Here is a 25,113-nt window from a genome sequence, read left to right as displayed (position 1 = left end):
TAAACACCTTAAAAGATGCTTGCTGATTAACTGATCAATCTCAAGTAAAACCTATGGTGAAACATAAGCTTGCCATGCATATATATATATATATATATATATATATATATATATATATATATATATATATATATATATATATATATTTTATAAATGCATATGTCACTGTCTTTTAGATATCCAGTGCAGAATATAAGTTGAAGGGAGACGTTAGAGATAGTGAGGTCTTCTTCAAATGCTCTTGTCTGCAGATTGCATTGTACTGATGTACTGAATGTATTAATCTAGTTTCAACCAATTTTTCTCTAATATCCTCTTATCAAATTTTTAAAAATTTAAGTATTTGTTAACATGTGGTATCCTCCAGTAGAATGTAAACTCCTTGAGCACAGGAACTATTTTTCATTTTGTCTTTGAAATGAAGTGCCTTGTACATAGAGGATATTAAGTAAATCATTGTTGAACTTAAATTTAATTAAATTAAGGCACAGGGTAGAAGTTCCTAAATAAGATCTATAGTCATTAAGAAAACATCTGGAGAGCATTAGGAGAAAGATAGAACTGGATGTGTGATTTCATGGGTATAGAGAACTCCTAGATAAGGAAACTCCTTCCACCAATGCAGGTCAGTACCTTCTCTGCAATTTCTAATCTTAGAAAGTTGCCCGAGAGGGCACTGAAAAATTCAATGATTCACATGGGGTCATATTGTTCATGTGTGCTGTGTTTGAGGCAAGACACCTAACTATCCACACAGGAAAAGCCAAATGGATAATGAATGCTTGCTATCATGATCTGGTGGAAAGAACGCTGGCTCTGAAATCAGAGGCCCTGGGTTCAGATCCTGCTTCTGATGCTTATTATCTGTGAACTTGTACATGTTGCTTAGCCTTTTTGATCCTCAGTTTTTTATCTTTAAAATAAGGGGTTTGGATTTGATAGCCTCGGGTCCATTCTAGTAAGTAACTAAATGTAGTAAGTAACTAAATGTAGTAAGTAACTAAATGATCTCATGATACACAACTAGACTTTAGAATTCATCTCTCAGTGGATAATAGTCAGTTAGATGGCTCAATGGATAAAATGCTGGACCTGGAGTCAGGAACACTTGAGTTCAAATCTGGCCTTGGATACTTACTGTGTAACCCTGGGCAAATAACTTAATCTTTGTTTACCTCCATCCACCAAAGAAGGAAATGGCAAACTGCTCCAATATCTTTGCTAAGAAAACCACATGGACGGTGTAGTCCATGAGATCATGAAGAGTCAGACATAACTGAATGACTGACTGAACAATCAGTGGATAACTCTCTCTATGTCTTGGACAAACATTTCAGATAGACAGTAGACTGAGCTCAGAACTGAACAGGCAAAAGAGAATTAGCTAGATTTCATTTGAAAAATTGTTCAGTTCTTTTTGTGACTCCAAGCTTCTTGAAACAAATGTAAATAGATAGAAAGATATTACCAATGAAGAGCTTTGCATGAAAGGCATAAAAGATATCAAAGATATTTATGATGAAAAAATGATGTTGGCCAGCAGAGACAGAATTAAGAAATAGACTGGTACCCATGTTATATCAAGAGGCCTAAAGGAAGACCCCTAAAATGTTAAATAGATTCTCTATGGAGGATTTCTTGTTCAAAAGAACAAGAGTTGCACAAGATGAGAAGGTATGGATCAATTGCAATATACACTATTGGAAGGAGTGTCCATGTTGATCAGATCGCAGATATATCAAAATACTGAAAAAACAAGAAGACTCCTGAATTTCGAGTCAAAACGTTTTGATTCACATGCCAGCTCTGATGACAAGCAATCCATTTAGGACTGTTTCCTCATCATAATATGGGGGTGGGATTTGGAATAAATGATCTGTGTGGTCTATTACAATTCTAAAATTCTATTATCAATTCACTTTTAATACATTTCCTAGTTCACATTTTCTAAAGAAAACTAACTTAAGATTTCTATGTCAATGTTTATATTAGTAAAGGTATTTTACCTGAAAGAAAGGCAGAATGATGTAATTGATAAAATGCTGGTTGCAAGGTCAAGAAGACCTAGATTCATGCCCTGCCTCAGACACAGCACACATGGGCTATGTGACCCCATGCAAGTCACTGACTCTTAGGCAATTTTCCAAGACTAGAATTTGCAGAGAAGGTATTGATCTGGATCGGTACTAGGAGCTTCCTTACATGGGACCTGCCTATACCCATGAAATCACATATCCAGTCTTTACCTCTCTCTTAATTTATACTTGAGATTTAATCTTATCCTAAAATAAAGTACAAAATGTAAGCAAAGAAGCCAAAATCAAGCAAAATATGAAGGAAGTGAGATGTGGGCTAGGATGAGAAGGAAGTAAAAAGGACAGTACATGTGGGAAAAAAGGAAGAGTTGCTGCTTCAGACAATTAAAAAAAAAAAAAACCTCTGATGAAAAACAGATCTGAAATGCAAGAATGTTATGCAAAATCAAATGTTACTTAAACAATTAAAGCAGTTCCCAGAACCACAGAAATATGAAAGTTTACAACTTTGAAGTCAGATAGTTCAGTCCTAAGATTTTAATGATGAGAACATGAGAGATTAAGTGACTTGTCTAAGATCACACAACAGTTTAGAGATCACTCTGGGACTAAATCCAGGGTATCCTTGACTCCCATACCAGTGGTTCTATCCCATGATGCTGATTCTCAAAAATAAAAGCCATTCCTAATTTGACTATGAAAGATCATATTCTTACAATCTATTTAAAACAGAAGAAACCATCAAAGTATGTAACAAGATTGACAGAAGTATGTGTACATATAGTAGCAGAAGACAGACTGATAGAAAAGTGCTCATGATTTCTCTCTATATTTGATGGTCTGTCTCATTAACACTGCTGATCTGGAACTTTCATGGTACACTTATCCAGGGGTGATCAGACTCTGGGAAAAACTGGCTCATGCTATCCAAACTCACAGGAGACTGATTTGTACCAGAAAGCCAATTTAATAATTTACAATAAAACATGTCTCTTCCCGGTAGGGAAGCATTCTTAGGAAACCAAATTAAGATCAGAAGTCTGCTTGGTGAAAATACAGAATGAGAAAAAGAAAAGTACCTCTGCGTTTAAACCTGCCCATGCCTGACAAATGTTCCTGACCCCTAACAGTATAGGAGACATATCACCCAAGTTTCTCTCCAATGCCCCTTTTTCATTACTTGCAGCAAATATTTAATTTCTGATTATTTTGATATTATAATGTGGTTGCTTCAAGGATAGAATCTGTATCAGGATAAGCTGTCTTAATATCCAATGGCTTCTCAATGTCTTTAATCAAGGAAAATGTGTTTATTCTGACACTTCTGAAGTTGTATCTACCTAAAGCTGATAAAGCTTGCTAATAAGTGAAAAATTCATTCCTACAGTTCACATTTTTACAGGTGTCATGCAGACTTAAATAAGAGGTCACATAAGTAGAGTTGTAAGAGACTTTAGCATCTGACCTACCTACTCTTCTAAAATGTATAGAAGAATGAGATCCACCAAAGGTCAAGTGACTTATTCAAGGTTATACAGTAAGTTTGTGGCAGAATAAGAATCAGGACCCAGGGCTCCTGACTCATACTTTGTACCATACTGAATCCAACCTCCTTCATGGAGTTTGGTCACATTTGTTTGTTCACATGGATGGGATATAACAGAAACCTCCCTTGAGCCAGTCATAGAAAACCCAAAACTACCTACTTACACCAATAAAATGAAATTCTAATTAAGGAACAACACACTCTGGTCTTTTCAAGTTTATGATCTAAAAGGCAGACTAAGTAAAAGCCCTGAATAGCATGACTAAGAAAGGGAGGTAATCACTTTGCAGAATCATCACATAATTGCTGATTATAACAAAAAAGCTTCCAGTTCTGAGGTAAGACAGAGAATCTTCCCCTCCCCCTCAAGGGAAAAAGAAAAAAATTCTTTAAGCTAAGGAAAAATATTATATTAAGCCTCAAAAAGAATAGGAGGATAAAATGCTTAAATTAGAGAAACAAAATCAGGACGGTCAAAATTATTATAATATTTTTAAAATGTCATTCAATCCTATTTACTTTTTTAAAAAATTAACAAGTATTTATTTTCTCTTGCTTTCATCTCCCCCTAAAAAAATGAATAATGTAAAACAAAATTTTGTAATAACTATGCATAGTCAGCCATAACAAATTCTTCCGTTGGCTCTGACTGAAAATGTATGTCTCAGGATACTAATAAAAGAGTCCTATCAGTGTAGTGATATTGACTGAAAAACTGCAACTTTAAATGATTAATACTGCTCCTTTTCTTTATTCATCAAAGCTTCTCTAGCTCCAGAACAGTTCTCACATTCATTCCATCCTCTCTCCGATCACACAGGTATCACCCTAGTTAAGGCCTTCATCACCTCCAGCTTAGATTACTTCAATAGCCTACTTTTTGATGTCCCTGCATCAAGCCTTTCCTCTCTCCAGTTCATCCTCCACTCAACTGCTAATTGATTTTCCTAAGATAACAGGTCTAATCATTTCACACAAACCTACTCAAAAACCCTAGTGACTCCCTCAAAGTTTAAACAGAAACTCCTGTTTGATATGACTTGGTCCCTTCCTATCTAAACTTCTTACACATTAGTCAGTTCCTTCCACAATACTGGCAAATACTTCTTGCCTTTTAATTGGCTATCCCCTATGATTGGAATTCACTCCCTTCTCAACTCATACTCTTAGATACTCTGGTTTCCTTTAAGACTCAGTTCAAATGCCTCCTGTTTTATGAACCTCTACCTGGTCACCCATACCTATCTCCCAGTCTCCACCCCAACTGCCAGCCCATTGCCTCCCCAAACTATTTTGGATATACCTTGTGTACATGCAGGAGATTTGTATGGTTATATTTTATCTCCCCCAGAGGCTATAAGCTCCTTGAAGGCAGAGACTTTCATTTGTGCCACAGTATATCCTCAATGTTTTAATGCAGTGCCTGTAACACAGTGAGTACTTAATGAATGCTTGTTCATTGACTGGCTCATTTGCTTCCATCTTAGTAAAGTGTCCGAGACATTTTACAAAGCCTTATTTGACGGTAGTGCTCACATTACCCTTGTGAGGTCAAAATAATACATTGAAAAATAACAATTTCTCAATCAAGATGATCATCCCTGTTCCTAGGATAAAAAAGGAAATACAACATTAAATATAATATAGTTGTGCCAAGATACCAATGTACTACAAATACCTGATGAACCTTAAGGAGTGATGTAATAATTAGCTTTAAGAGGTGCATAATTTATGATTGTGAGAAAATGTAAAGAGTTTATAAGGGTATATGAGGTTCAACTGTCTGCCTTGAAGTTAGAAAGATCTCTGATACTGCTTCCTTAGCGACGCTGGGCAAACCACTTAAATTTAGCACTTTAGCCACCTCTAAGACCTTAAGTTTCAAAGGTGCTCACCAGCATGGGCGGAGTATCCTAACCTGGGAGATCCCTACACCAATAAAATCACAGGTCCAGTCCCTAGCTCAATAATTTTTAAGAGCAGAAAAAAAAAAATAGTAGAGGGCTGGTGGGACAGACAGACTGCACAAAAAAAAAAATAAGGAAGGAAGGAAGGAAGGAAGGAAGGAAGGAAGGAAGGAAGGAAGGAAGGAAGGAAGGAAGGAAGGAAGGAAGGAAGGAAGGAAATGAATATATAGAGAGATTTGGGTAGAGATCAGAGATGGGATAGAGGTTTGAAATTTAGGGGGGATTAGGTCTAGAGGATCATTCTACATGAATCAGATCACAGTTAGAGAAGCAGTCAAGTACTAAGTGCTAACTAAGCATGAAGCGTTATTATTCCTTTCATTTCTTTTAACCTTAAGGAAAGAATGTGAGATTTAAAATCAGAAGGCTTGAGTTTAAATCCTAGCCTTCCCAGTTAATTCCTAAATGACTTTGGGCAAGATCTCTCTAGGCCTCAATTTCCTCAACTGTAGAATGGACAAGATGATCCTTTCCATCTCTAAATTTATAATATTGTGACCTACCCATACATACAACAGACATCTATTAACCAAAAAGATCTTTTTTGTGTGTATGCTTGACTCTGCTTACAAAGACTGAGTTTATACTTGGCCAAAAAAAAATTTACTTCATTGAAGTTGTCCGGTTTTAAAAATGCTTTATACTAACTTTGGTAAAAAAAAATGTAAGCATCTATTTGTAGAATTGTAGTACAACAGTGTAGCTTACCATCATACCTCTTTTGACCAGCATAGAGACTGTCCAAAGTAGACTCCGGAATGAATGACAATAATAACTCATTTCTATAGTGCTTTTTCCTTATGATAACCCTTTGTGGTAGGAAGTACAAATATTATCATCTTCTTTTTAAAGATGTAGGAACTGAGAATCTGAGAGTTAAATTTGCCTTTCTTTGTATAGTCAAACAGCTTATAGCTGAGGCTTGGCTTGAACCCAAGTATCCAGGCTCCAAGTCCAGCACTCTTTCTACTTTGTAGATGGACAGAAAGAAAATTTTATATTAGTTGTATTGAGAAGTATTTGCATTTCCAACTGAAATCTGCATTTATCGTAATCTAATTGTAGTCGTTCATTATTTTAAAGAAAACTCATGAAGGTCAAAGTATATTATTTGCAAGATATTCTGTAATGGGTACTATTTTTCTCCATTAAAAAATTATAACTCTATTCATAAAGATTAATGAGGGATATATGCTATCTTTACCAAATATAATTATGTAATAATAAACTTAAATTTAATTTTCAGAATTGAAAAGTTGCTCTAATTATAAAATACCCAGAATATACTGCTTCATTTTGCTTCAGATGCTTTGACTATCTTTGATATCTCTGGTCGGAATATTCCCTCCAAACATGCAGCTCACCATTCAGTTATGCCTTATCATCCTCTATGATACCTGTTCATGTCTTCTTGTAAGTTTTCTATGTGGAGTTCATCCAATATATTGGGGCCTTTCTCTAGATCTTTTGCTATTACATGACTATAAATGGTACATGCCATAAGTGTTTTCTATGTTCCAGCTATGCTTTACAAATACTATCTCATTTGATCCTCAAAACATGGGAGTCTATATTTAAGTTCATGTCTGTCTGACTGCAGGTCCAGCACTCTCTCCACTTCTCTACTTAGATGCCAGGACCTCCCTTTCTGGTGATACATCTCTTTCTTATCTAAACCACTACAACTGGTAGCTTTAGATTCTGTTTAGCAATCTTAAGAAAATGTTAACCTCTAGTTGCTCATGTGACTGAATATATATACATTTAAGTGTGCCACCAAATACTTTAAAATGATATTTTTTAACATTTTGATTGACTTGAAAGTCTCAGTAAGAACACTGATGTTGTTTTAAGATATTTTCACAATTATGTAGAAAGGTTCCAAACAAATGGATAATGCAGAATGGTACAGTGAAAAGAGTACCAGATTTGGAAACAGAGGTTCAATTCCTGACTCTGCTATCCCTCTGGGTCACAGTTTTTTCACCTATAAATGAGGAAGTTGGGTTAGTTATAAGGTTCCTTCAGAGTCTAAATCTATGACAGTTGACTAAAGGGCTTATTTTTTTAAAAGAGTATATTGGATATTAATATAAGTATCTTTGCCTAAAAAGGTCTTAAAACTATGATGGAAAGAAATAAAATGTGTTGCCAGAAGGCAGAAAATTCTGAAGGAATGTTTATAATCTACTCAATTTAATTCAGTTCAATATGTGTTTATTTAGCATCTGTTATGTGCCTAGAAAAATAGGGATTAAAATCAGTATTACCATATATTTTTAGAATCTAGGAGATCATAGAATCTCAGAGTTTGGAGCAAACTCAGAGGCCATCTCACTTAACGCATATCCACACAAGAATTCCCTCTATAAGATTCCCCACAAACTGTCATCTGGGTTTTGCCTGAAGCCTTTAATGGAGATGGCCCAACTGAAGCAGTTCATTCCATTTTGGGATAGCTCAAAGTTTTGTTTTTGTTTTCTCCTAGGATCAATCCTATATCTCCCTCTTCCCAACTTCCACCCACTGTTTCTAATTCTACCCTCTGGGGCCAAGTCACATGACAGCCCTTCATCTACTGTCCTTGCCAAGTCATCTTTATATTCAATTTCCTCATTTTTCCCAATTGATCTTTATATTAACTTCAGTTCCTTTTACCATTCAAGATGCCCTCTTTGGGACCCAATTCTAACCTGAAACGGTCCTTCGTAAAATGTAGCACACAGAACTAATAACAATTCTACGTGTCACCAGACCAAAGTAGAACTATATGGACACTGGGAACTATATGGACACTAATCCTAGATATTATACCTTCTGGAAATGTAGTCTAAGACTGCCATAGCACAGACTGTTGACACATAATGAGTTTGCAAAACACTAAATCAACTCTCCCCACCCCCAACAGTTAGAGGGTAAATAAAATAAGAACTAGGCGTGGAAATCAATCAGTTGAAAAGGGGAAAAATGCAAACAGTAATATAAACACGGAAGAAAGCTATATAATGATAATGGTGGAGAGGAACTGAAATCAACAACACCCCACTGAGCAGTCTCAAGAGACATTGATCATTAAGCAAGGAAGCTGGAAAGAAGCTGAAGCTGTCATACACAACCTTGGATGGAAGGGATAAAGAGCAATCCTGGGATTTTATGGAGTGTAGAAAACAAATCCTAACAGGCAATGTCTATTGCTATATTGATTGTCTAGGTGATTTCATCTGGGAGGGACTTTAGAGATCACTTGGTTCAACCCTCTTATTTGCACATGAGAGAACTGAGATTTCAAAGAAGTGAAATGGCTAGCTTAGCCTGGAAACACCTGCTATATAGTGAGCAAACCTATACAAATATAAGATTACAGTCTGATTGGTATTACAGTCTGAATTTAGATTCAACTAGAATTTCCCAAGAGAACTGGAACTCCCCAAATTTGTTTCTATTTTGCCCACCTATAATATAACAGATATCCAAAGATCATTTTGCAACTCAAATACAAAGCAGAGTAAACTTGGCACTCAACCAAGTTTCTTCTTCTGTGAGGAAACTTGAATTTTTAAATTTAAAATTTAAATTTTATTCCTTTAAGTGGTTAAGTATTTTCTAGTTGAAATAGGTTTTTTATAACCACCTACAGTGGAAAAATTGCAAGCTTAGACAAGATTAGTTTAGATTCAGGGATTTGGAGGAAGATTATACTATAATTAACATAAAAAACTACGAATATATATACACCATAGGCTGGAACAAGAAGGCAGAAAATGACAACTAGTTTTGGAAAATTATTCAAGTTGGAGAGCCATCCACAAACGAGAAAAATTAAGTGAGATAGTAAGTATTGACAATGAGATCAATTTGTATTTTCATTCCAAATTGTGGACTCTTTGTTGTTTCTTTAAACATCTGCCATTTTCCAAAGAACCAAATCACCTAAATTAACCTCAAATCAAAGACAGGAGTAAGAGGAAAACATCGTTTTGTCAAAGCTTCTGCGTTTTGAACTTGAAAGAGACCAATGCAATTTCTCTAACAAGCAGTAAGATCAGGTTGGAAGTTGAGCTGGACACATGATTGCCTACTGCTGGCCCTTCAGTGAAACACTGCAGTACATTCCCACCCCACATCCTGTACCTAGAACAAATCTTAAAATCTTTATATGTCTTTTTCAATAAACAGAGGCCCTGGGATAGGGACCATAGAAATATCCCAGTCTCTTTTATCCACTAACAGTTTGAAATACATTCCACCGCAAGCCGACTCTTCTCTAACTAGGCCTAAAACGTTCTTATAAAGAAGCAAAAGGCACTAATCTGAGTTCGACCTGTCAGATAAAGAAAAAAGGAAAGACCTGAAGCCATGAAATGCATAAACGCCCACACTCTCCTCCAGAGCATCCCTAAAATAAGCTCCTCCATTCTGCCGACCGCCTGGGGCTGGAGAAGGAGGGCAGGAATATTTCCAGAACAAATCCGTGGAACTCGTAGAACCCACCTGTCAGTCCACCCACGGCCCACCAGCTAAGCCACCTGTCTTGCTCCCGCCCCCTAGCCTAGTTCTTCCCCCGGGGAGTGGAAGAGCAATGCCCTCCCTCCTCTCTTGGAAACATTCTTGAACTTCACATGGCCCTGGAGCCGGCTGTACAGTGAGACAGAGCTCGCATCCCGCCATTAGGACTCTCCCGGCACATTCTGGAGCAAAGCCGGCGGCTGGGGAGTATCCCCTCTCGGCTCGGAACCCCACCCCCACCCCCATCCCCATCCCTCTCCAGCCTCAGCATCCGCGGCATCAGCTGCAGCGGCCGGGGCGCATCTGCTACCGCAGCAGCCGCTCCGAGTACGGCTCTCTGGGGTCCTTACTCACCTACAGGGCTGGGAAGCCTATCCCGACGGCCCGGGAGGAGGTGATCGGGAAGACGCATTGCTGGCCTTGGCCGCTGGAAGAGGAGCTGCCGATGCCGCTGTAGCTGCTGCCGCCGCCGCCGCCGCTCGGAGCGGGGGAGCCCATCCTCTCTCGCGCTCTCCTGGGGAAGGAGGGGTCGGGGTGAGGGAGGGCGGGGAGGAGGAACGAGCTTCGAGGAAGCGAAGGGGGAGGAGGCAGAGGAGCTGGCTGAGTCGCGCGCACCCGGGGCCCCCCACGTACCAAGCCGCCGGCCCGGGAGGTACCTAGGGCTCTCCCTGAGCCAGACTGCTACGGCTGCATGCCCCGCCTAGGCTCCGCACCGCCGCGGCGGGCTCCCAGCCACCTGCCGGAGAATCATTGTGGCCAGAGCTGCCCCTCTCGCAGCCCTGGGCGCTCTGCCCGCGACGCCCCGGGCACGCTACGCACCGCTTCCCAGATGGCCCTCAGTGGAGTCGGGTCAGCAATGAGGGTGACCGGAGCTGCGGTGGCATCCCTGCCCCCGCCCCCGCGAGTTCAAGTCACTGTCCCCTCCCCACCGCCGCCACCCCCAACCAGAGTCCCCAACCCCCGCCGGCACTGGAGGGGCCACGGCTCGGCTCGAGAGCACGGAGCGCCAGGGCCTCGGCCCGGGAGACAGCCGCAACCCCACCCCGCACTCGATCAGCCGCGCGCGCCTGCTGCCTTCCCAGGCCCCGGCCCCATTGTGACGCGGCGGGCGGCGGCGCGCGAGCCCGCGGAGGGCTCTGCTAGAGAGCGCAGGCCTGGCCTGGGCTGGGCCCACTGAGGCGGGGCGGCCTGGGGGCGGCGGGCGCTAGGGACTGTAGGGGGTTGCACTCCGAGGTCTCCACGGCTCTGAGTGAGTGGGGCGAAGGGGTTTTAATCTCCCTAAATTTCAAAGTCAGCCTTTCTCAGTTCTCTCCAGTCAAGGTCAGATCCAAGCGCCACCGGGAGGCAAACAATTCATTTTAGTTGCAATTCTCTTTACAATGTTGCATCTAGAAAGGAATTTGTCACGTTGTCACAATGTACCCGCAACCCAAAGCCTAGATGGACAGACCACAGACAGACAGACAGAGAGACAGACACACACACACACAGACACACACACAGACACACACACACACACACACAGACACACAGACACAGACACACACACAGACACACACACACACACAGACACACACACACAGACACACACACACACACACAGACACACACACACACACACACACACACACACACACACACACACACACACACACACACACACACACACACACACACCCGTCAGAATCCCTTATGGTTGCCTTCTTTCCGCAGTCTACAGCAGCCTAGAACTGAGTAAACTCAGACAGTGGATGTTGGTTACAGGTTTTGTGTTTCAGCACAAATTGAATGTATGCCTTGATGGTTTGCATAAGGCTTCCACACCAAGCATCTCATTTCCTTCCTGTTCTTTTGCAAGCCTAGTAATGTTCATCGAAGCATACTGTTAATTTAGGACTGGAATTGTTAACCTTCCCTAGACCCAGTTTCCTCATGGGTAAACATGAATCCCCACCCCTATTAGCTGTATACCTATTCAAATGGATCCACACTCACTGTTGCCCTGTTTACTCCTTCCTGTCTGAAGAATGTCTAGATAATGTTACTTTCACTGATGCAGCCTCAGAAATTATCTTGAACATCCACTCATTTCATAAATGAGGAATTCTAGACCCAGACAGATTAATGTGACGTGCCTCTGATCACACAGGTAGTAAGTAACAGAGCTGGAATTGATATCCACACAACTGACTCAAACTCCATTCTTTCCATTGTAACCATTGGATCTTACCTAAGGAAAATATCAGGCTTTTGCTCTTTAAAGGCTAATCCCATGCCAAAGTTCAACCAGAGAAAAAAATACAGTTGACAATCTCCTACTGTTTATAATCTGAGTCAGTCATCTGTAAACAGTATCCAGAGATGTGATTTCCTCAGTGTTGAGTCTTAATCTATCAATACAACTGACCAATTGTTCTACAACCTAGAGTCTTAGATAGTCTCATGGAGGTGATGAGAGGTTAAGTGCTATGCCTGTAATTACACAACCAGTAGGAATCAGAGGCTGAACTTGAACCCAGCTACTCCCAGCTCTCTATCCTCTGATGTTACACGGTTTCCCAATATGCTTCTCTCATAATATTTTAGATATTAGATATGTCCCAACAACTACCAACTAACTACATGACTAAATTAAGAAGTTACGTATTAGATGCATTCACCCATTACCCCCACCTCTAAATATGAGATATGCCCCAAGACAATAAAATATCTGTGAAAACAACATAATAAATGTTGTTACCTTGTTATGAGCTTTGCTGTAATGATTTTTTTTAAAAAAACTTCCATTTGGTTTCATATACCTTTAATTATTTCACATTTGTAGATATTTTTCAAAGGGTAAGATCACTAAAGTGAGCATTTTGAATTTAGCTGAACCAAAGGGAAGGATGAAAGAAACTGAGTTGCTACATGTTAGTATAAGATGTACATGTTATGATTTTGAAACTGGGTCAAAGAAAAGATGATAGTCTATGTTGTAATCAAGATAATGTAAGATCATCAACTAAAGCTTTGGAAAATTGAGTTTAAGGAAATTTAGGAATGGTAAAGAATAGCCTAAGAGCTCTAGAATAGTTTGTTTGGAAGTTTTATCTTGATTTTTGCCAGGCTGACTTTTGTGTGATCCTGAGATTTCATTTATTTTTTATACTTTGAAGAAATGATGCAAGGCTAAATGAAAGTTATCTCATGTATTTAATCTTGCATCATCTGTGTAGGGAGGCCATGCAGTACAGTGGGTGGCTCTGGAATTAGAGCTTTTATTGTTTAATTGTGTCTGATGCTTCATGATCACATGGACCATACTGTCCATGGGTTTTTTCTTGGCAAAGATGCAGGAGTGGTTTGCCATTTCTTTCTCAATGTCATTTTATAGATGAAGAACTGAGGCAAACAGGGTTAAATGACTTGCAAGGGTCACATAGTAAATGTGTGAGGTCAGATCTGAACTCAGGTCTTCAAGATTCCAGACTCAGGCTTCTATCCACAATCTAGCTGCACTTAAGTTCAAATCCTGCCTCTGATGCTTACTACCTATGTGACCTTGTACATATCATTTATTGTCCCTGTACCTCAGTTTCCTCATTAGTAAAATAAAACCTCTGCCAGCTCTATATCTATGATTCTAAGTCAGATGGTTCTTTTCTCTCATTGTTCCCTAACCGTCTCTAGTGGTTGCCCTATTCACTACTTCTCAACTCTACAATAACTCTAGACAATGATACTTTCTCTTGTAGAGAGAAATTAAAAAAAAAATATTTCTGATTTATGATGTTCTTTCACAAACAGACTCAGACACTTTTAACAAATGTATATGAAAACTGTTTTTGGCACCATAGGTCTAATCCCATTAAGGGTTCCCTAATTGTTTCATGTAGATGGATACCAATCTACTCTAATAAGTGGTGACTTTGTACCACCTTTTTGAAAATTGTTTTCTTATATAATGAGAAGGCATATCCTGGTATCATTTCTGTGAACGGATAGAGCACATATGCTTTGAAAAAGGCAATTATAAATTAAAGACATTTTAAAAATAATATTTTAGGAAAATGCTCATAGTTTCCTAAATGTAGACATAAACATTGTTTTCTGAATGACTAGGCCCTCCAAGAGGAAAAATATAGAGGAAGATTATTAGTCCACAAAATCTACAAGGGATGGGCCATAGAATTCTAGTTCCTAGAGGGAATTATAGGCTAAGCTGATCTTAGATTTAGAACCTAGTTCAACCACCTAATTTTATAGAGAAAGAAACTGAGGCCCAGAGAAAGTAAGTGACTTGCCCAAATCACACATATCTAATCTAGGATTTTAAACTAGATCCATTCTAAATACATTAATCTTTCCAATGTAATGTATCACCTATGCTAAAGTATATTAAATTGTGTTACAGTAAAAGCAAACAAAAAAACTGTGTAACAAAGAGTTCCACATCTAGCTAGTGACTTATTTAGAGCAATAGTCAATGTAAGGAAATTCCAGTAAAATAAAATAATTTAAGCACTTCTTTGAAGTTTCTTCATTTATCTATTTTTAAAAAGTGGCAAAGCCTGGTGATTCTTGCTCTCTGAACTCAAGATTTAGTTTGGAAGATATGATATGTACATAAAACAATTTGGGCACCAGTAATAGAACTTAGCCTATTGTGCCAAATTTAAGTGCAGGTTTAATGTGCATAAGGATACATGTTAAAAATATCTGAATCTCCCCAAATGATAAATGGTCAAAGGATATGAACAGGCAATTTTCAGAGGAAGAAATTAAAGATGTCTATTGTCATATGAAAAAATACTCTAAATCACTTTTGATTAGACAGATGCAAATCAAAACAATTCTGAGGTACCACATCACACCTATCAGATTGGCAAATATGACAGAACAGGAAGATGATAAATGTTGAAGAGGATGTGGGAGAGATGGAACATTAATACATTGTTGGTGGAGCTGTGAGCTGATCCAACCATTCTGGAGAGTAATTTGGAACTATGCCCAAAGGGCTACAAAAATACCCTTTGACCCAGCAATAGCACTTCTAGGACTGTATTCCCAAGAGATCATAAAAATGGGAAAGGGTCCCACATGTACAAAAATATTTATAGCAGCATTCTTTGTGGTGGCCAAAAACTGGAAATCAAGGGGATGCCCATCAATTGGGGAATGGCTGAATAAATTATGGTATGTGAATGTAATGGAGTACCATTGTGCTATAAGAAATGATGAACAGGAAGACTTCAGAGAGGCCTGGAAAGACTTATATGATCTGATGCTGAGGGAAAGGAGCAGAACCAGGAGAACTTTGTGCACAGCAACAACCACAGTGTGTGAGAGTTTTATCTGGTAGATTTGGAACTTCGTAGCAATGCAAGGACTTAAAAAAAAATTCCCAATGGCCTTCTAAGGCAAAATGCCTTCTACATCCAGAGAAAGAACTATGGAATTCAATCGCAGAATGTAGCAGATCATTTTGTGTGCGTGTGTATTGCATTTTGGTTTGTTAGATGATTTCTCCCATTCATTTTAATTCTTCTACACAGCATGCCTATAGTGAAAATGTATTTAATAGGAATGTATGTGTAGAACCTATACAAAATTGTATGCGGTCTCAGAGAAAGAGGGGAAAAATAATAATCTAAGTTATATGGTAGTGACTGTACAAAACTGAAAATAAATAAAATTAATTTTAAAAAATATCTGAATCTGCTCTATTTTTGAAGGAAACAGGACCAGGATACCCCTGGTGAGAAATGTTTTTCATCTTCCTTTGCATGTAAAAGGAACATTGCTGGGAGATACTTTAACAAGGGAGGAGTGAACTAAGAAAACACCCCAGAATTTTACTGAAGAAAAGGGTCCATTTGATTTTAGAATCAAGAGCTCAGAAGCAATCTAGGCCAACCCACTCATTTTACAGATGAGGAAAATGAGACTCAAGGAAAGTATATAATTTACCTAGGGTCACACACTGTAGTATCAGAATCAGGATTTGCATGTAAGTGCTCTGATTCCAGAACCAACACTTGACTATGTGTCCTCCTTTACTTAGTCCTTGTTGCTCCAAAGAAAAAAATTAGAACCAATGGTTGAAATTACAGAAACTCATTTAAAAAATTTTTTCTGAAGGAGGACTTTTAGAGTTCTCCAACAGTTGAATGAGTTGACTAGAAAACACTAGAAGTATTCAAACACAGGCTGATTGACCATTTAATAGGAATGTCTTAAAGAAAATTTCTCTAGTGAATCAAAGAATGTTTCTGAGGCCCAGAGAAATGAAATACTGTAACTTTCCCAAGACCACAAAACATGTTATTCCAGAACTGGAACTAGGACCAGTTCTCCTGTGGTCAGGGAGATTGGATTAGATCATCTCTACAGTCCCTGCCATCTCTAAAATTCTATAATTCTGTAACTGCTCTTCAGGGAAATTTTAGTTCAAGTGGACATTCATCCTCTTTGCAGCACAAACTTTCTCTCTTCACACAAGTCTATTTAGCCAGAATCTTGCAGCAAAAACATCTTTGACTTGCATGTGGTGATCACTACCAGATCTGTCATCAGGTCTGATGAACAACACATGGAAGTCATTCTTATTTGTGCCAGCACTGTAGACCAAGTCTTTACTAGTTCCCTGCAGAACATGACTGTCTCAGCAAAAGAACTTTCATAAGACTTCCATTTTCAGAGGTACAGTACCCTAAGCTTTCCAGCTGTTTTCTTAAGTATATAGGTTATATATATTCCACTAGTTTAGATTAGGACAAGCTTCAGAACTTGATGAAAAAAACCTTCTTTGATAGTAACCTGGTAGAACACAGGAAAAGTTAATCACAGAAAGAACTGTGCAGCTTGACATACAGACAGATATGAATGACCTAAAATAAGATAAAAGGAAGAGAGCTTTTAAAATAAGAATATGTATTTTAACTCAAAGAGGATAAATCCAACATTTCTCTGAATTTACAAACTATAAGTTGTAAGAAAAATAATTTCCCAAGGGATAGTACAAAAAAACCACAAGTAATTAGAATAGAATGTAAGCTTCTTCAGGGAAGGGATTGTTTCATTTTTGTCTGTATCTCTAGTCCTTAGCACAGTGCCTGCCTGACACTAGTTAGCACTTAAAAAAATGTTTTTTAAATTGCCACATTCATCTCTTCCTGGGACTGAAGGAGTATGGGCAGACACAGGAACCCTCATATTTACTTAACATTCATGGATGGGCTTGTGCAGTCAATATAAATGCTCATTAATAATGTTTAGCTATGATTCATTTTATAAGAGAATGTGAAGGTCAGGGTTATTGTTTATCTAAGATATTGTAGTTACCATCTCAGCTTCCAAAAAATGTCACTAGTGCATCAGTAGATGGGCCTAAACTTAGCAGAATGAAGCAGAATTGGATGTGGAAAAACAACAACCCTCTAATTGAATGATCGGAGGAGCATCTCAGGGTGTATTGATAAAAGAATACTGCAATCTGTAGAAGTCTATTGCTGTGGAGGCTCAGGTAAGTAGTTAAATATACAGCCAAAGTCAGTATAGTCAGTATAGGAAATCTGAAACAACTGAAGAAACAAACACATGAGCTTCAAAGTATATCGATTTATTAAGCAATGCATGCCAATTGCATAACAAATCAGGACCAGATGTCCTCAGCTTGGCATTGGACCCCAAATATAGGGGAAGAGAGATTTTTATGCATTAAGAGAAAATAATTAACAGGATATAAACTAGGACACAAGATTAGGTAATCTGATTTCTAATTATAGTAAAGGTTAGGGTCTTTCTGAGTTGGAAGGGGAGAGCAAACTGGTACAAATCCCTGAAATCAGAAAAAGACATGTCCCATTCCCTGCCAAGTGTCTGTATTCAATCAAAGGAACAAGGAAACATTAACTGATTGACTAGTCATGGCCAGTTTTCAGATAAGACATATGGGTTGCTCAAGATGAACAATTGTAAGAAAAACTCCTTGAATCAGTCTTTGGATCCTGGGTTCCTGGATGGAATAAGGCAGGTCCTTAGTGAGGGGTCCCTAAGCAATAAGTAGAGGTGGTCTAACTTCTCAGGCATGAAGTACATTCAAACAATGCAATAAAGTTTTCTTACAATTCCCATAACTGAATAAAATTTTCTCACAAGAAATATGGACAGTCTCATGAAGAGGTGAACATGGCAACTTCAATTCAAGAAACATTTCTTGAGTGCCAACTAGGTGTCAGGTAGGTACTGTGTTAAACACTAGGGATACAAAAGCAAAAATGAAACAGTCCTTTCCCTGAAGAAGTTTACGTGCTATTCTAGTCCAAACTGGACATAACTGAATAGAAAGAGTTAGATTCAAAACTGAGTCACAAGAAAGAGGCAGTGTGGTTCAATCTCCACAATTCACGTAATCCATAACTTTTTTCCATTCACATCTTAATGTTATTATCACTATTATTATTAAAATCTGGCCTTGACCTTTGGTTGTATTTTTTTTTTTTTTAGTATTTTTAAATCTGCACACAGCCAGTCTGATACATAGTTTTAACAGTTCTTGGGTATGCTTTTAACTGTGTTTCTGAACAGTATAATGGAAGAAGAAAATTATTTTGACAAGTACCAGTGTTAAGATCACAGTTCTACATTTCTTCAGTAACCTCTCAAACTCAAATTTAAATGGGAAAGGCATATCTATATTATACATTAAATAAGTGCATGCTTTAATTTTTAAAAAAGTTTTCTGCTTATCCCTTCACTTTTCTTTCTTATTAGATATTGAGAATTTTGCAGAATGAACTTAAACTAGCTAGGAATTATAAATGTGTCTTATTTTGAATTACGGAATGGTGATAAATCCTTCCAACATACAACAATATTATCTTAGGAACTATTACATTCTTGTTGAAAAAAGTGGGTAAAAGAATAGTAAATTGATTCAAGTAAGTAAAAGTGAATAGTTATTCTTTTTTTTAAATTTTGTTTTTAAGGTGCCTGTAAACAAAACTGTATTGGGTATTAAGATATTCAGACAATGTAATACAACTGCAGTATCTGCTTTATATTTTCCTAAACAAAACTGTATTAGGTATTAAGATATTCAGACAATGTAATACAACTACAGTATCTGCTTTATATTTTCCCGGCTTTGGAAATAAAAAGAAATTTGGGTATACATGCTGTTACATGAGAGGAAAGAGCTCCATCTACTGAATTGCCACAATGTCTCTTCTAGTACTGTAATGCTCTTTAGCAAAAGACTGGTATGTGCTCTGCCACCCAAATAAATAATTAACCTTCTCTCTCTCTCTCTCTCTCTCTCTCTCTCTCTCTCTCTCTCTCTCTCTCTCTCTCTCTCTCTCTCTCTCTGCCTTCCTCTCCCCTTTCCTCTCCTGTGGTTCTTCACGTCTTTATTATTTATATAATTATATATACATACATATATGTATATATAAATCTCCACTCAAATTGTTTTGCTTCTTTGAATCAACCACTTTGATTCAAATCAATCGTAATTAGTACCAGTATGTAATGATTCTTTCATCATTTTAGGTTTCTCCAAGCAATATTCCAAATCCAGTCTCCACCTTAATTATTATATTGAATGATAATATCTTAACACCAAAGGCCGTTGTAACAACATCCTCATGATAAATTCACCCTCAGTTTCCCTCTCTCACAGTCAAGGGGCCTACTGCTCCCTAAGGGACTGCTGATTTCTGTATGGGAACTTTATTTTTTATTTAGCCATATAGGTATTCATTAAAAAATAAAGGCATGAAAATTCCTCCTGTTGCTTTGTTTGGATAAGGACTATTGACACAGGTCAAAATATTTTAATGCTTTGGCCAGTTTTTTTTCATCAAATTCATAAGCGGTTCTCAGCCAAGGATCTGGTATAGTATACGGAAAACTATGGATAGAACTGAATTGTGCAGAGAACTCAGAGATGTCAGTTTATCAGTCTGTCCATCCACAAACATTTATTAAGTGCTTACTATGTGTCAAGCACTGTGTTCTATTGTGGGGCACAGTGCAAAGGACTGGTGATGCAAATGCAAACAGAAAGGCAGTCCCTGCCCTCAAGGACTTTACATTCCAAAGGGGGAAAGGGGTAGAGACAAAGAAAGATTAAAAACACAGTCCCTGACTCCAGGAGCCCATTTTCTAATGTGAGAGACTACTATGTTCATAAAAGAAATGTATATATACATAAGTGTGTATACATGTTATAGAAAAATCTCTTCCAGTTTGAATCCCAAAATAATGTTCATTTAAAAACTCATATTAATTGCAAACCGTCTAAGACCTAGAAAAGCTGAAAGAGAATCCAGAGGCTATCGAGTCCTTTACCTCCCCTCCCCCCTCCCAGCCCCAATAAACTTGAGACCAGGCGTGGCCAAAAAGGTTTTTCCAAGGTCTGGCTGATAATAAACAGCAAAAGTGAGTTTTGAACCCCAGCTCGTTCCCTTGTAAGACTTTTTACAAAACGTTGTCCTTCCGTATTATTAAAAACACTATACAGAATAGATGGGGGCGGGGGGAGGAGGAGCGGAATGAGGGACCAAAGTTGCCTAGTCTTTTGTATTATTCATTTTAATTCTTCTCTGGAAGCAGGATGTCACTTTCTTATTGACGGATCTTTTTTTTAAAAACCTGTTTCAAGCTTTTCCATAGAGTGGGAAAAAAACAAAAACAAAATCAAAATCAAAGAGAAGCGGGAACTACAACGTAGAGTCTGGAGAGAGGAGAAATGTCTGGACCTTGGAACCGAAACTAAAGAGGAAGGGGTGGGACCTTTATTCAGATGTTGATTGGACAAAACTTATTACGTGAAAAGGTTAAAGAGACTAATGAATCTACAGCAAAACACCAGTCAAGTTCCCTGGTGGTCTAGTGGTTAGGATTCGGCGCTCTCACCGCCGCGGCCCGGGTTCGATTCCCGGTCAGGGAAGTTAATTTTGCTTCTTGAAGCTACCTGTCTTTACTTTGCCAAAACTCTTAGCTGTACTATTCCAACCCTTTTGTTAGGCGCTAGAACAAAAACAAAGCAAACCTTACCCTCGAGGCCGTTGCATTCTGCCTGTGTAGGTTAGTGGTAAAACTCACGTGCAGGAGTTTTTAACCTCTTTTGGTGTGCCTGGATCTCCTTTGATAATTTGGTGAAGTCTATGGACCCCTTCTCAGCGACGTGTTTTAAAATGTATAAATTATAATACATAGCATTACAAAAGAAATCAATTATGTTGAAATACTATTATCATAGTATTTAGAACGAAATCTGAATTTATGGACCTCAGCACGCTGCTCCTAAATGATCCAATCCATTAAGTGTTCAGTAAACACCCCGTGCTTGGCACTGCGCCAGTCTCTACGGGAGATAAAATGAATAAATGAAAAGCGCCTCCTCAAGACGCTTACTTTCTGCTGCTGGTGAGTATATATCTGATTATTCTAGAAGAGAAAGAGGGAGAGAGAGGAAGAGGTTCAGAAAAGGCTGTGCCTGTAGGAGGTGCATCCGAGTAGAATCTTGAAGGAAAGCAGAGTTACAAGAGGGAGAGCTAGAAGTACCCCAATAAACTGAGAATGACATATTTGGGTGCAACCACAGTTAGTTGAGCTCTGTTTAAATAATTCAAAAAGAAAATAATTTTTTTTTAAATTTTAGCTGTAAAAAAAAATCTTTGGTTCCTTGGCATCTGTATTCAGAGCTGAGGAATTAGAGCTGAAAGTGCTCTTAAAGACAATCTAGCACCCTAACCCTGCCACCCTTCATTTTACCAGTGAGGAAACTGAGAACCAGAGCAGATGGAGTGACTTGCTCAAATTCATACAAGTAGCAAAAGAAATTGAATCTACATTGTAGATTGTCTATGTATTGTACTTTTCTCTGTTAGAGACTACTCCAATGGTAGAGAAACTTAATTGAAGTACAGTTGTACCTCCACAACATCTGTTGGATGTGTGTGTGTGTTTTGCTTTTATTGTTGCCACTTGCAGTTGTCCATATTACCAGGTTCACTATAGAGCAATGAATTTTTGGTTATTCAGGTTAGGCCTGCCTCTCACTTTAGTCCTTGAAAATAACAACCTCTCTGTTCTTAAGTTCAAGAGAGAAGTAAAGAGGATGTGTGTAAGAGGGGCATTTTCACAAGCATAAATGGAGACTTTAGGGACTAGGAAAGAGTGGGAATGGGAAGTTGGACTTCTTGACCTGTGACTTCCAGACAAAACAATACTTTTGACTTGTCATCATGTCCAAACTTCCTTCTCCTTCTGCCCCTGCAGCTCCCTTCTTTCATTGGCTAGTTCTTCCCAGAGCCTTTATTCTGAGGAAGGGATCGGTTCTTCCATCTTTTATTCTCTGGACTTCAGCATCATGCTCTTATCTGAGTCCTCCCCTATTAGAATGTCAGCTCCTTGAGAAAGACAGGAATCTTCCTTCTTTTTGGTTTTATTTGTATCTGAAGTGCTTAACACACTGTCTCATACATCCTCAATGCTTGGACACTGGACTTTTAGTTAGAACTTCCACTAGAGAAGTGAGATGAACAGATGAGAGGATGCACACTAGTCACTAATGCATAATGTAATGGCACTTTAAAAAAGTTTGGTGAGATGGGAATTGAAACTACTAATTTATCTACTTATTCCACAAGTATTTAATGAACATTTACTATGTGCGGAACACTGTGTAAGGAATTACCAGAGAAAAAAAAGCCAGGGTGGAGGTGTCTGCCTCTGAGTTTAATGAGCTGACTAATGGAGAAGAGGAGATCCAGATGTGAAACAAGGAACTGTATGATGTGGAATATAACTAGGAGTCAACCAGAATGCTACTGTAAATGATATAGAGCTTCAGCCTAGAGGTAATTTGGAGTGTCTGTGATGATGAATAAAAGGCATACTAGAGATGTGCTGCAAAAGATGAGTTGCATTTGATTAGGCTGACAGAATGATGAGTTAAGTTTTAGACATGTAGATTTTGAAATATCAATGGCATATCCAAGTGCAATTTGCCAGCAAACAGTTAAAAATGAAGAACTGGGTCTAAGGAGAGAAATCGAGAAGAGAATTACATAGAGAAAGTAGAGTATGGATTTGGAAGATATTGGTATAATAATGGTAATTAAAGCCATGAGAGTAGCTTTACAATCTACTTGGGGAGATTGCCAAGGGAACAAAGGAGAGGGGCAAAAAGGAGGCTTTGACAGACTTTTAGGGAACACCTAGACAAAAGGAGCAGACGGAGGAAGATGAACCATTAGTAAAGGAGAATCTGGAGCTTTTAGACTGGTAGGAGACCCAGGAAAGAGCAGTGTCATGGAGGCTAGGGAAGAAGAATATATTATGAAGGAAGAGATGACCAGCAAGATCAAAGACTAAAAAAAGATCAAGTAGAATGAGGAATGGGAAAAGGCAATTGGATGTGTTAATTCACGGGTTGCTAATAACCTTGAAAATAATTATTTTACTGGAGTGGTGGGGATAGAAATCAGGTTGCAAGGAGGTAGTAGAGTGAGTAAGTGTTGAGTTAATGGAAGCAGACAGGTTAGGCTACTCCTAGAATTTTGAAGCAGTAAAGTAAATATGATACCACTGGAAGAGATGACAAGATCTAAGTATTTTCTTTTTTCTTTTGGCCCGGGGAGACACTAGAATATATTTACATGAAGAGGAAAAGAAATCAGTAGACAGAGGGCAATTAAAATTGAGAGGAAGGGATAGAAGAATGATTACTAGAACAAGGTCCCATAGGAGATGGGAAGGAATGTGATCAAAGTACAAGTAGAACGATTAACCTTGGCAAAGAAGTAGGCTATCTCATCCAGAAAGACTACATAGAAGGAGAGTGTGAGTTAAGACAGAGAGACTTTGAAGTGTGGAAAAGGGGAGTTAAGGGAGCTCATGATGGATGGAATAAATTTTCAAAGTAAAGTAAGAGGTGACATCATCTACTAAGGGGTAGATCATCACCTGGATGGGTACCTGAGGAGAGAAGAGAAGGATTAGGATAGTCACTATGGGAAATGTGATAATCAATCAAGGATGAATAAAACATAGCCATGCAGTGGTGAGAACCCAGTTATAATTAGGTAGTATAAATATGTAGAGAATTCATTCAGCATGATTTCCTAAGTTCTTCTAGCAGTGCTCAGCAGCTCAGTAATAACAATGAAGGGATGATCTAAGGCTGAGGATGAATAGGGCATAAACCAAGAAATGACTAGGGGTTAAGAGATTCAAGAATAGAGAAGTCTTGGGTTGCAGGAGAAGATGGCAGTCTCCACAGGAGTTAAAGTTCCACATAATTTTTGCTTGTTAGAAGAACTTGAAGAAGGCCAAAAAAGAGTAGGCGATGGTACAGTTAGCTGGGGACTTGAAGATGATGAAGATGTGACACTTGCAAAGTGGACAGGCATGATTATTGGGCCACCAAGGATAAACTATGAAAACAGAATATGCAGTCTGAATGTAGAGTGTGGATCTAAATACCCAGAAGGACCTCCAATAATTAGATTTGTAACAAACATTAATATAAATGGGATTAACAATTCCAATGGAATGGTGGATGCATGGTGCATACCAGTGTTAGCAAAATGGCAAAATTGTTACAGCATTAAAGTTGTACTTCAAGAGCTAAGGAGTCTAATGTGTCCAAATAAAACATGAAGCTTCCACAACCTCCAGAAGGTCAAACATACAGCAATTAATTTGAACAAATCTCAGACTTCTCTAAACCAACAACCTTCTACTCATGTTAATATCTTGATTAAATCTCACAATGCAAAACCCACACATTAAAAGAATTCTGGCTGGTATGCATGACCAGGACATTTGTAAGAATATATTTAATATATGTACACCCATTATGTTTTCAGGCAAAATGGGAAGAAAAATGCAGCACAATTTCTTTCCCCCTCTTATCAAGGCACTCTCATTTAAGCATAAACCTGGAGTACTCCAGATGCAATTCAGGTTTTACAAGATGAAAGCATGACAAGAAATGTCAGATTGCTGTGGAGTAATGTATGTTTCAGAAATCTAATTTCTTGAGAATGAAAATTATAAATGG

The 25,113-nt window shown here is 38.5% G+C and overlaps 1 protein-coding gene, 1 non-coding gene and 1 pseudogene across 5 annotated transcripts in view; 2 read left to right on the top strand and 1 right to left on the bottom strand.

Moving 5' to 3' along the window:
• Window positions 1-10,816, bottom strand: part of NCOA7 (nuclear receptor coactivator 7) — a 182,817-nt gene extending 172,001 nt beyond the window's left edge. For 2 of the 4 annotated variants that reach the window (XM_072643224.1, XM_072643228.1), the window contains exons 1-2: window positions 10,689-10,780; window positions 10,410-10,569 (exon numbers count right to left, since the gene is read on the bottom strand). The gene's annotated coding sequence lies outside the window, so the exon portion shown is untranslated. Of the gene's footprint in view, window positions 1-4,885; window positions 5,006-9,897; window positions 10,015-10,409; window positions 10,570-10,688 lie in introns of those variants that run through there. The other 2 variants (XM_072643225.1, XM_072643226.1) reach the window with 2 other exon arrangements.
• Window positions 10,817-20,919: 10,103 nt separating this feature from the next.
• TRNAE-CUC (transfer RNA glutamic acid (anticodon CUC)) lies at window positions 20,920-20,991 on the top strand. The gene has a single exon. It is a non-coding gene; the product is annotated as a tRNA-Glu (tRNA).
• A 3,314-nt stretch (window positions 20,992-24,305) lies between these two features.
• On the top strand, window positions 24,306-24,748 carry LOC140523800 (ubiquitin-conjugating enzyme E2 variant 2 pseudogene; annotated as a pseudogene).
• Window positions 24,749-25,113: the final 365 nt, after the last annotated feature.

The sequence above is a fragment of the Notamacropus eugenii genome, chromosome 2 (assembly GCF_028372415.1).
Source record: "Notamacropus eugenii isolate mMacEug1 chromosome 2, mMacEug1.pri_v2, whole genome shotgun sequence".
NCBI classification, from domain to species: Eukaryota; Metazoa; Chordata; class Mammalia; order Diprotodontia; family Macropodidae; genus Notamacropus; species Notamacropus eugenii.
The sequence above is the reverse complement of the archived record's forward strand: the minus strand, read 5'-3'. Positions and strand labels throughout refer to the sequence as shown.